This window comes from Lepisosteus platostomus, unplaced genomic scaffold (genome assembly GCF_059453375.1).
Source record: "Lepisosteus platostomus isolate fLepPlt1 unplaced genomic scaffold, fLepPlt1.hap1 Scaffold_183_H1, whole genome shotgun sequence".
Lineage (NCBI taxonomy): Eukaryota > Metazoa > Chordata > Actinopteri > Semionotiformes > Lepisosteidae > Lepisosteus > Lepisosteus platostomus.
Genome location: NW_028291564.1, coordinates 1 through 12,500, shown reverse-complemented (window position 1 = coordinate 12,500; position 12,500 = coordinate 1). Strand labels below are relative to the sequence as shown.

The 12,500-nt window shown below is 45.9% G+C and overlaps 5 non-coding genes across 5 annotated transcripts; 4 read left to right on the top strand and 1 right to left on the bottom strand.

Annotated features, from left to right (window-relative positions):
- Window positions 1–880: 880 nt before the first annotated feature.
- Window positions 881–963, top strand: trnas-aga (transfer RNA serine (anticodon AGA)). The gene has a single exon. It is a non-coding gene; the product is annotated as a tRNA-Ser (tRNA).
- Window positions 964–1,176: 213 nt separating this feature from the next.
- Window positions 1,177–1,247, top strand: trnag-gcc (transfer RNA glycine (anticodon GCC)). Its single transcript has one exon. It is a non-coding gene; the product is annotated as a tRNA-Gly (tRNA).
- A 1,904-nt stretch (window positions 1,248–3,151) lies between these two features.
- On the top strand, window positions 3,152–3,234 carry trnas-aga (transfer RNA serine (anticodon AGA)). The gene has a single exon. It is a non-coding gene; the product is annotated as a tRNA-Ser (tRNA).
- A 213-nt stretch (window positions 3,235–3,447) lies between these two features.
- trnag-gcc (transfer RNA glycine (anticodon GCC)) lies at window positions 3,448–3,518 on the top strand. Its single transcript has one exon. It is a non-coding gene; the product is annotated as a tRNA-Gly (tRNA).
- A 3,749-nt stretch (window positions 3,519–7,267) lies between these two features.
- Window positions 7,268–7,349, bottom strand: trnas-gcu (transfer RNA serine (anticodon GCU)). Its single transcript has one exon. It is a non-coding gene; the product is annotated as a tRNA-Ser (tRNA).
- Window positions 7,350–12,500: the final 5,151 nt, after the last annotated feature.

The window sequence follows — 12,500 nt, the reverse complement described above, 5'->3', positions numbered from 1 at the left end:
CTTACAACTTTTGAGCTGACACAGTTTTGGAAAATGTTTCCTTCACGCTGCACTGTACAACATAGGCAGCCAAGAGTCTCCAAAACAAAACAGAATTGACAGATAGGAGAAAATTCCCACTCATCCTGAAGTTCCCAAAATCCAGCACTGAGCGTAAACAAAGTGTCTAAGTAGCGTGGGAATGCTAACCCTAACCCTAGCTGGAGTTTGAGCAATCCAGCACTGAGCGTAAAAAGATGAGTCAAAGTAACGTCTAATCGGATTAGTTTCCTTAGAGCTGGTTCAGAGTCTGCTCAAGAGTTTACCTTTCACACATGCGCAAAGAAGAATGTTGGGGGTGCACGCTTCAAGGCGCCTTACAGCTGTAGGGAGTGATTCGAGACGATTCGTGGCGTGTGCTCGTTCCCATATACCGTACGCCCCGGGGTGCAGTGCTAGGATGATGTACAATTCCGCTTGGGCACGTAACGGCGTTATACGCAAGGTTTTCGTTTGTTCGTTTTGTTTTGCTCTGCTTTGCTTTGTTTTGCTTTCCATCGCGTTGGTAAGAGCGTAAATAAAAAGGCGATTCCTGCGTCTACCACTAATGTAAGAGCTATTTCAAGTGCGACGTGGTGCGGCTTTTCAAATGCTTGTGGGCATTTCTCTGTTGTTGATTCTTTTTTTGTGTGTAACAAAGTGGCATTTTCATGTCCGGACGGGGAGACTTTATCATTCCGACATGAAGCCACCCTTAAGTCCTCTGAGGCGTGTCTGTCTGCAAGGCTTGTATTTTGGAAATGTTTTTTTGAAACGGAGAACGACTTTGAAATAGGCTTCCGCCGGCGCCTCGCGATCCAGGTAAGATTGTAGCAAGAACGCAGCGGCAGTGGGGCTTGCTGTAGTCGTGGCCGAGTGGTTAAGGCGATGGACTAGAAATCCATTGGGGTCTCCCCGCGCAGGTTCGTAATCCTGCCGACTACGTTATCCGCCTCCAGTCGGTGTGTTTCGGCGCAAGCAAAGAAGCGCGCCTCTTTGCTGTTCCTGGTGGTTTTAAAACGCCCAATCGCTTGTACCCGCTGCCTTGGAAATAAGTTCTTCAGCGTCCGCGAATGGCATTTTGCAGCTGGAAGCAGATGTCGACGCGTTTTGCACAGAGCACCAAAAAAGCGTCTTTTTTGAAGACCCAGGCACTGAGCATTGGTGGTTCAGTGGTAGAATTCTCGCCTGCCACGCGGGAGGCTCGGGTTCGATTCCCGGCCAATGCAGTGGCTTTTGCAGCGAGCGGCTCCATCACTTGCATCCCCTTGCAACTCGCAACTCAAAAAACCCACTGAAGCTAAGCAGGTGTGAGCCAGGTCAGTACCCGGATGAGGGTGAGCTACAGGGAAAAACAAAGCTTCCAGCTGGAAGCGGTGTTAATGGTGCCGGCGGTGGGGCGCTCACCCTGAGGTCTGTGCGGGTCCCAATGCCCCAGTATAGTGACGGAGATGCTGTGTTGTAAAAGGGCGCTGTCTTTTGGATGAGATGTAAAACCGAGGTCACAGCGCTCTGTGGTCATTCAAAATGACCACCAAAACCTTTGACAAAAGCTCTTGGTAATTGATGGTCTTCAATAATGCTTCTCCTTTAGGTACATTTTAAATCAGCTGTAAAATGCTGTGAAATGGGGGGGCACTTCAGGCCAGTGTAGGATTTGGGTTACAAGAACCATAAAAACTGCACGAGAAAGCCCAAACACTGAATTACACGGCTTTCTTTTCAAAGGAGGACAAAAGAAATTCCCTGAGTTCGATTTTTTGCAGCACAGAGAGGAGCACTGTTGTGAGGCCGGTTAGCTCAGTTGGTTCGAGCGTGGTGCTAATAATGCCAAGGTCCCGGGTTCGAGCCCCATACTGGCCAGGTCCTTTTCTCCTCTCTTACCAAAGCTGTTAGGTTCCTTTCCGTGGTGAGAGGGGTTGTCATGCAACGCTGCCACGTAGTGCCGACAGACAAGAGTGTTGCGGGAGAAGAGAAAAGTGTTTGAAGATTTAAGAGTGTCTTAGGTGGAGCCAAAATCAAGTGTCACAAATACAAGTGGGAGGATTTCCAATGTTTAATATGGTAAAAATAAGCGGAAGTTATCTGCCGGTCCGGCACAGTCTGCCATGCTTTTGTCATATACTGTAAAGTGGTGTCGAACTGGGTGTCGAACTGGAGCCTCACCATTTGCATATGTGAGGCTCCAGTTATACATCGAGTGTCACATTAAATGACAAAAATGAAGAGAGTTAAAGCAGCTGGAGAGGTTTTCTTACAACTTTTGAGCTGACACAGTTTTGGAAAATGTTTCCTTCACGCTGCACTGTACAACATAGGCAGCCAAGAGTCTCCAAAACAAAACAGAATTGACAGATAGGAGAAAATTCCCACTCATCCTGAAGTTCCCAAAATCCAGCACTGAGCGTAAACAAAGTGTCTAAGTAGCGTGGGAAAGCTAACCCTAACCCTAGCTGGAGTTTGAGCAATCCAGCACTGAGCGTAAAAAGATGAGTCAAAGTAACGTCTAATCGGATTAGTTTCCTTAGAGCTGGTTCAGAGTCTGCTCAAGAGTTTACCTTTCACACATGCGCAAAGAAGAATGTTGGGGGTGCACGCTTCAAGGCGCCTTACAGCTGTAGGGAGTGATTCGAGACGATTCGTGGCGTGTGCTCGTTCCCATATACCGTACGCCCCGGGGTGCAGTGCTAGGATGATGTACAATTCCGCTTGGGCACGTAACGGCGTTATACGCAAGGTTTTCGTTTGTTCGTTTTGTTTTGCTCTGCTTTGCTTTGTTTTGCTTTCCATCGCGTTGGTAAGAGCGTAAATAAAAAGGCGATTCCTGCGTCTACCACTAATGTAAGAGCTATTTCAAGTGCGACGTGGTGCGGCTTTTCAAATGCTTGTGGGCATTTCTCTGTTGTTGATTCTTTTTTTATGTGTAACAAAGTGGCATTTTCATGTCCGGACGGGGAGACTTTATCATTCCGACATGAAGCCACCCTTAAGTCCTCTGAGGCGTGTCTGTCTGCAAGGCTTGTATTTTGGAAATGTTTTTTTGAAACGGAGAACGACTTTGAAATAGGCTTCCGCCGGCGCCTCGCGATCCAGGTAAGATTGTAGCAAGAACGCAGCGGCAGTGGGGCTTGCTGTAGTCGTGGCCGAGTGGTTAAGGCGATGGACTAGAAATCCATTGGGGTCTCCCCGCGCAGGTTCGTAATCCTGCCGACTACGTTATCCGCCTCCAGTCGGTGTGTTTCGGCGCAAGCAAAGAAGCGCGCCTCTTTGCTGTTCCTGGTGGTTTTAAAACGCCCAATCGCTTGTACCCGCTGCCTTGGAAATAAGTTCTTCAGCGTCCGCGAATGGCATTTTGCAGCTGGAAGCAGATGTCGACGCGTTTTGCACAGAGCACCAAAAAAGCGTCTTTTTTGAAGACCCAGGCACTGAGCATTGGTGGTTCAGTGGTAGAATTCTTGCCTGCCACGCGGGAGGCTCGGGTTCGATTCCCGGCCAATGCAGTGGCTTTTGCAGCGAGCGGCTCCATCACTTGCATCCCCTTGCAACTCGCAACTCAAAAAACCCACTGAAGCTAAGCAGGTGTGAGCCAGGTCAGTACCCGGATGAGGGTGAGCTACAGGGAAAAAAAAAGCTTCCAGCTGGAAGCGGTGTTAATGGTGCCGGCGGTGGGGCGCTCACCCTGAGGTCTGTGCGGGTCCCAATGCCCCAGTATAGTGACGGAGATGCTGTGTTGTAAAAGGGCGCTGTCTTTTGGATGAGATGTAAAACCGAGGTCACAGCGCTCTGTGGTCATTCAAAATGACCACCAAAACCTTTGACAAAAGCTCTTGGTAATTGATGGTCTTCAATAATGCTTCTCCTTTAGGTACATTTTAAATCAGCTGAAAAATGCTGTGAAATGGGGGGGCACTTCAGGCCAGTGTAGGATTTGGGTTACAAGAACCATAAAAACTGCACGAGAAAGCCCAAACACTGAATTACACGGCTTTCTATTCAAAGGAGGACAAAAGAAATTCCCTGAGTTTGATTTTTTGCAGCACAGAGAGGAGCACTGTCGTGAGGCCGGTTAGCTCAGTTGGTTAGAGCGTGGTGCTAATAACGCCTAATCGTACGGGCCAGGTCCTTTTCTCCTTTCTTACCAAAGCTGTTAGGTTCCTTTCCGTGGTGAGATGGGTTGTCATGCAACACTGCCACATAGTGCCGACAGACAAGAGTGTTGCGGGAGAAGAGAAAAGTGTTTGAAGATTTAAGAGTGTCTTAGGTGGAGCCAAAATCAAGTGTCACAAATGAAAGTGGTTGGATTTCCAATGTTTAATATGGTAAAAATAAGCGGAAGTTATCTGCCGGTCCGGCACAGTCTGCCATGCTTTTGTCATATACTGTAAAGTGGTGTCGAACTGGAGCCTCACCATTTGCATATGTGAGGCTCCAGTTATACATCGAGTGTCACATTAAATGACAAAAATGAAGAGAGTTAAAGCAGCTGGAGAGGTTTTCTTACAACTTTTGAGCTGACACAGTTTTGGAAAATGTTTCCTTCACGCTGCACTGTACAATATAGGCAGCCAAGAGTTTCCAAAACAAAACAGAATTGACAGATAGGAGAAAATTCCCACTCGTCCTGAAGTTCCCAAAATCCAGCACTGAGCGTAAACAAAGTGTCTAAGTAGCGTGGGAATGCTAACACTAACCCTAGCTGGAGTTTGAGCAAACCAGCACTGAGAGTAAAAAGATGAGTCAAAGTAACGTCTAATCGGATTAGTTTCCTTAGAGCTGGTTCAGAGTTTGCTCAAGAGTTTACCTTTCACAGATGCGCAAAGAAGAATGTTGGGGGTGCACGCTTCAAGGCACCTTACAGCTGTAGAGACTGATTCGAGACGATTCATGGCGTGTGCTCGTTCCCATATACCGTACGCCCCGGGGTGCAGTGCTAGGATGACGTACAATACCGCTTGGGCACGTAACGGCGTTATATGCAAGTGCGGGACGTGAGGGTTTTCGTTTGTTCGTTTTGTTTTGCTCTGCTTTGCTTTGTTTTGCTTTCCATCGCGTTGGTAAGAGCGTAAATAAAAAGGCGATTCCTGCGTCTACCACTAAGGTAAGAGCTATTTCAAGTGCGGCGTGGTGCGGCTTTTCAAATGCTCAACAGGATGACTTCGCATGCACGCGTGCTTTCATGCAGTCGTGTGTGCAACCATGTCTGCTTACGTGCAAACGGGCGTGGTTTCATGTATGCAAAAAACTTTCCTGGGCTCTTCTGAAGCACATAAAATTATTTGGAGATATACATTTGTCTTGTTTTCCTCTTAGGCTCTAGAATTGATAACTTTTTTTTCATTTTTGGCATTTTTCATAATTTTCTAGAAAGTGGTTGCAAGCCCGATATCATGCAAAGAAACGTCAGGATTCGGGGATCAGTCAATGGATTTTCTTCAAAGTTGGATTTTTGCACTCTGTTGACCAAGAGATGTTGTTCTATAATGTTTTTTTTTCAAATTTAAAAATATCATTTTTTCATGGAGCTTTGAAGGGGATGGATTCACCCTCCCTTAGCCAGGACAGAGCTCCAGGAGCCTGCGTAGGATTCTAGCTTTCTCCCCTTGCAGGCACCTGGCACAGAAGACAATATTTTTTTCCTTAAAATCTTTTTTTTTGTGTTCCTTGTTGTTCCAAACTTAATTTTAATCACTTTTAATTAGAGATTTTATTAAAAATAGTGCAATAAATGACTAATTTCACAAAAATTAATGTAATATAAAACGGATGTTTTCAACTTTATTGTAGTGTTTTAGAAACTAATATGTCTTCAAAAATGGTTGTTTTTCACTCCTATGAATGAAAACTGTTGTTATATGATGTTTTTTTTTTCAAATTTTAAATGATCATTTTTTTATGGAGCTTTGAAGGGGATGGATTCACCCTCCTTTAGCCAGGACAGAGCTCCAGGAGCCTGGGTAGGATTCTAGCTTTCTCCCCTTGCAGGCACCTGGCACAGAAGACATCATTTTTTTCCTTAAAATCTTTTTTTTTGTGTTCCTTGTTGCTCCAAACTTAATTCTATTCACTTTTAATTAGAGATTATATTAAAAATAGTGCAATAAATGACTAATTTCACTAAAAATACTAAAAGTAATATAAAACGGATGTTTTTAACTTTATTGTAGTGTTTTAGAAACTAATATGTCTTCAAAAATGGTTATTTTTCACTCCTAGGAATGAAAGCTGTTGTTATATGATGTTTATTTTCAAATTTTGAAAAAGCAAAGGATTCTAGCTTTCTCCACTTGCAGGCATCGGACACAGAGAACCTCATGGTTTTCCTAAAAATCATTTTTTATGTTCCCTGGTGTTCCAAACTTAGTTTTAATCAATTTTAATTTGTTATGTTACAAACAGGGTAATAAAGTCTTAATTGGACTATAACTAATGTCATATTGTCTGCTACAAAACTGATATTTTCAGCTCTATTGTAGAGATTCTAGAATCAACTAATAAAGAATTGAAATAAAAAAAGGGCATAAGAAGACATTACCAACAACGACCACATGATGGAGATATTGTCTAGACATTACCAACAACGACCACAAGATGGAGATATTGTCTAGACATTACCAACAACGACCACAAGATGGAGATATTTTCCAAAGAGGCAAGAGGGGCAAAGCTGCGATAAGGTAAAATCATTTTTTGAAAGAGATTGTTGTCAGAATGCACATCCGTATCCCAAACAGAATCTCTAGTAAAATATGATCATTTGTGAAACAGGCAAATGAGTGTCAGCTACAATATGATTGCTACATATCTGCATTTGTTGGTATTTAAGGAGTAAGAGTGCAGGTTTAAACCTGCGATCCAGTGTGTTGAAGAATTTCACAACACTACCTCTAGCACATATGGAAATAAATCCTCATAATGATTATTGCCCTGGGCATGTACCAAAAAAGCAGTGAGCATATATATATATATCACTGGGTTGAAGCTAGAAACACAGAATAACTGCAAACACATCCTAAATACAGTGTTCCAGCACCTTTGACCTCATCCAGAACGTATCATTTCTTGAAAGGGATTGCTGTCCGAATGCACATCTGAATCCCAAACAGAATCTCTAGTAAAATACGATCATTTGTGAAACAGGCAAATGACTGTCTCAGGGGCCCATTTCTCATTGTCAGACACATGTATGCAATGCTTTCACTGTGCATTGAGCAATAGGGATCAAAAACAGAATGGAAACAGACATGGAAACCAACGAGGATGGGATTTGAACCCATGCGTGCAAAGCACAATGGATTAGCAATCCATAGCCTTAACCACTCGGCCACCTCGTTAACAAAACTGGGCTGTCCCAACTGGGTTGGCGCGCTCCAGATGATCTTTTTCTTTTTTTTCCCTCGTACTCGAGGGTCATTTTCCTGTTCCACATGCGATTTCAACATTTTCCTTGGGAGATGTCAAGCCAGCAAGCCACTGCTGTGGTTCAGTGGCCAGCGTGGAGTTCAGTGGCCCTGTTGTACACAGAAAGCACATTGAGCTCCTTGGACATGAAAAGTTCCAGATAAAAGCCATTTGTCATCCTTTCTCTTGGTGTCGATGTTGCTATTGTATGTAAAGGTGGCAACTTGCTCAGCGAGCAGGCGGAGCACACACCGAATGCAGATGTGTCTGAGTGGTGTGTCCAAGTGGCTGCAAAAGGACAGCACTCCCGGGGCGCTGTGGCTTAGTTGGTTAAAGCGCCTGCCTAGTAAACAGGAGGCCCTGGGTCTGAATCCCAGTGGATAACCGCCTACGGCTAGACTTAATTAAATGCAAGTATTCATTTCCTGTCTTTAACACGACTTGTTTTTCTTAAAATGGATGCAACTTGCAAAACATGAAATACAAACCTTGCTAATCAGCGCTAGCAGCTGGCAAAAAAAAAGAAGTCAGCAATGTTTTTTTTCTTTAACCTTAACCCTGCTAATGGAGAAGAGTTAAACGACCGAGTCTATGCAGCTTAAACGGTGCGCACGTCGGGTTCTTAGCTGAAAGGGTGGTAAATCACGCTCACCCCAGTCCTTAATCTTTTAAAGAGGATACAAAATTGAACCTAGTCGCCACATCACATACATCCTGTTCAATGATAAAAAGGTAACATCTATCCTCGCTCCAGAGTAAATCTCACGTTGAGGGCATATTTTTTTTCACTTTACCGTGAATCGGGCTCGGCTGCACAGAGGAGAGAGCAGAGCAATGAGGTCACGGGGACAGGGGAGTCACACGCTGGCTGTTTGAACACGCGGAAGATCACTGAGGGATCCACAGTATATGGACCCTCCGTGCGCAATCAGTCCGCACTCCGGACTCTGAAACCTGCCATCCGAGTTAAGATCTCGGCAGAACCTGAAGCGCAGTTCCTTCTTAAAACGTAATCTGGTGAGCATTTCTAGAATCGTACTTGTATAGATGCAGCCTTTAATGTGTTGCTAGGTTAAAATTGATGACTTCTTGTATTTCAGTAGGCAACTGCCCTCTTGATTTTGGATTTAATTTCTTTATTACAGTGGCGCTTTTATGAAGCCAAGGGACCAGGGAGCTGCCCCAGTACTGGGATGGCCAGTTCGAAATCATAGAAACTATTGTCAATTCCAGTCCCATGTCAGTGCGAGCAGGGATTTTGACATCTTGTTTTGCTATGTTCTGCACCAACAGGCAGGTGGCTCGGCCATTCCGTTCCAGTTTGGGGGTACAACAGACTGCTAGGTTCAGTCTGATAAACTGAGCTGATGGTTGGAAGAAAACCATCTCAGCGTCCATTCTCTGTCCCTTCTTTAGGACAAGGCGTACCGGAAACCCTGCTGTTGACGCAGGAACGATCAGGTCCGATTCGTTTACTACCTGGCAGGCCTGAGGAATCGTCTGACCTGACCGAATGTTCTCGGGGTCACCGCTTAGAGAGTGGGCATCTGGGTCCACCCGTTTCCACAGCACACTGTTTACTGTGTCCAGCTGGGCGCCCAGTCGAACCAATAGGTCTGCACCAATGCAGACCGAATGGGTCAGCTGAGGTGCTACCTGGAAGTAGTGAGCAAACTTCCTTTTTCCGATGGAGATGGAAGCTACACAGCTTCCTTTGCTCCAAATGGACCTATGAGGTGGGGGTGCCCACCACAGAACCTGTGACTGCGTCACCAGGGTCACCTGACAGCTTCGCGACAGGTCCTCGAACAGACCTTCACTGATTATGGACTTCTCAGAGCTGAGGCTAAGAATTACATCATCAACCTGCACTTCTGCCACCTGGACCCCCTCCCACCACCATGGGGTGGTAGTCCTGGACCCCCTGAGGTACCAGGGTGCACAGAAAGGACTCCCATTCATTACCGGACAGGGAGATCCACTCTTCTTCAGGGATGAAAAGGGGGTGTGCTTTACCTGGCGGGTCAAGCAGCTGCTCGGAGCACTGCTCCTGTAGTTGGGAGACCGTGGGAGTGCTGGCCTGGGCAGGACTTCCCTGTAGTTTTGGAAAGCAAGAAGAGACATTTATTCTCGTCCAGAGGAACCAGGAGGAACCTCCAACTCAGCTATAGTGTTCAGTGGGCACTGTGTGATCACAGCATAACCACTGAATCCCCCTTTTTGCTGTGCAACAGGCTTAGGGTTTTTGACCTGAGCCCACAATTTTCCACGCTGGCAGTCCACCAGAGGCTCCAGCCTGTCAAGCAGGTCTTGGCCAATGAGTAGTGGCTCTCTTTTTAACCTAGAGATGTAAACAGGATGCACCATGTTCATTGGCCCGAACCTAAGTGCCACCCACACTCGGTGTGTGATCCTGGCATGATCCTGGGTATAGCTGGAAATATCTATCTTACACGGTTCTACCTTAAGTCTGATGCCTTTTCCTTTCGCTACTCGTTTGAGCTCGCTGAGTAGATCGGCTGACATCAAACTAATTTCAGCCCCAGTGTCAATCAGTGCTTCTCTATCTAAGACGTTTTCAAGAAAAACCTTGATATAAATACGCCTTGCTTTGCCTTTCTGGCTGAGATTCCCTAAGAATTGTTGGAAGCCTGCCTTTTCTTTGACTTCAGGGGCGGGGTCAGCGCCCAACTCAGAGTCACAGCCTTCTTCCAGGCAGGAACCCTCCCACCCAATCAGATAGACTGAGGGAGGGGCTTGGGACGGATCCCCGCCTCCTCCAGTGAGAAGGGGCGTGGTCCCCCTAAGCTCATTCACACTTCTGGCATTCGGTGCGGAAGGTTTACCCTGTCCTGATCTCTCAGGCAGGGCTTGTTCAAGCCTGGCCAGGCGGGCTGCAGTCGACTCCCTTCGTCCAGTCTTATGATAGACTCTGCCTGAGCCCTTGCCTTCCCCGTAGCGCTCACGGCGGCTCTGACGCTTAGTGCGGTCCTGCCTGCCTATTTTGTGCCGGGGCTTAGCGAGCTCAGGAACCTCAGCTGCCTCGAGCTGAGGCGAGTCGTCAACCCTGCTGGCTTTAGTGGCGAACACGGCCGTTTTAGCAGGTTTTCGCTCTGAGGAAGCAGAGACTTCAGCTCCCCAGGCTTTTTGAGCCAACCTTCTAATGTCAGCCATTTTCATCGCTGTGTGTGCATCACAATCATTTTCCTGACTGAGGGATGCAGATTAGCAATGAATAAACCTTTGAAATTCACGTTCTCTTCGCAACCCTCTTCATTCCGCCCTGCAAAATAAGTGCGCCTAAGCCTCTGATAATAGTCGCGAGGGGCTTCAGCTTTTTCGTGCTTAATATGGTGCACAGCAGCCACGGCAGCTATGGGATCGATAAAAGCCGAAAATTCTCCGATCATTGCCTGACACAGCTCCTCAAAGCTATTACAGACTTCCGGTCCTTGTCTAGACATCCACTCGTGGATCGCTCGGCTGGTAGTTTTCCTTACTTACATAGCCTTTTCCTGTTCGGACGCTTCGGGCATAAACTGCAAAGTATATCTCAGCTCATCGATGTAGGTCTCCACATTATTCCCTGACACTGACGGGTCAAACCTTTCTACATCTTTGGCTAACTGCCTCAGGGAGTGGAGGTTAATTTTTACGGTTTCTCCGCGGGCAGGGAGACGGCCGTGATCAGGAGCAGGGGGTCTATGCCTGAACTGACTCGCCCTTGCGTCTCGCGCAGGACTCGGCGATCTCCCCCATGCCGATCCGACCACAGACCCTGGCTGGGAGAAACCTCCTCCCGGCGCGTTGGGTGAGCGCTCCGGGCTGCTAGGTGGGCTGGCATGCAAGTGGGATCTAGTCTATTTTGCTTCCAGTACGGCAGCATCTGACTCCTTTTGCCTTTCCTGGCTGAGCTCATTTAAACTCTCAATTTCTTTTTCTTTTTCTTTCGAGCTCCCTTCCAGGTCTCTCCTAGCTACCTCAGCCGCAGTTTCTCTAGCAGACAAGTCATCTAATTTACCTAAAACTTCCCTGAGTCAGTCTTCACTTTCCTCATTTTTCACTCTCTTTTCTCTGATTATATCCAACAACTCGACTCGCTCCACCTTATATCTTTCTAGCGTTCCCTGAAGCTTTTGAAACTTTGTCAGCTCGGACAAAGACAGTTCCAGCTGTTTAGCTAGATTTAAGGTGAAACTCGATAGGACCAGAACTGCGTTCACAGACACTCCTGTGTTAAGCTGGTTCGCTACCTTAGCTACTAAATCTACTTGCAGCTTCTCAATATCATCAAAGTTCAACTTTTCGATACCACTCCAGTAACCAGGATTGTCGTCGCTAGAAATAGTACTTATAAGCGACTCCACTTCAGACATTTTAGCAGCCATTGTCATTACGTCAGAGAAACTTTAAGAGTATTACTTTTTTTTTTCTTTTTCCAAAATACAGTATGGAATCTAGACACCCGAGCAGATGGATTTCCAATCAGCACACGTTACACTAAACGCTAGAAAACAGGGGGATTTCTTTACGCAGTTATCAGCACACCCGGTATTCGCGTATAGAAGCCGCGGTGCTGTGCTGAACTTCAGTTATTCTGTGCGACTGATTCTCATTTCATTCTAAACTCACCCACCCAGGGACGCCATTAAATGTAATGGTTTGATGGGTTTACTGAGACAATTATTAATTGTAGCAGTAATCACAAGGTTGTTCGTTGGGGCTTTTAGAAAATCAATCGTCAGAACAACTAACAACGCACACACAGGGGTTCAATACACTAGATACATTTATTAATATAAATTGTGCACCAAACATATACTAGTCTGCCTGGATACGAGTGGCAGACCTTACTGTGAGGGTTATCAATATACAAGGTATATAATCCCGAAGAGATGCAAACACAAAGAGATACACAACAGAGAATATATGTCAATATATATCGTTCGGTTACCAAATCGCTAATCAGTGTTATTACCCACTGTTACTCTAAACTCGGAAGTAAATACATTACTCATGAATTAAATTGATAACAACTTGTGTTGAGGTACAATTAAATTCTCGAGACGCAATGTAGAACATGG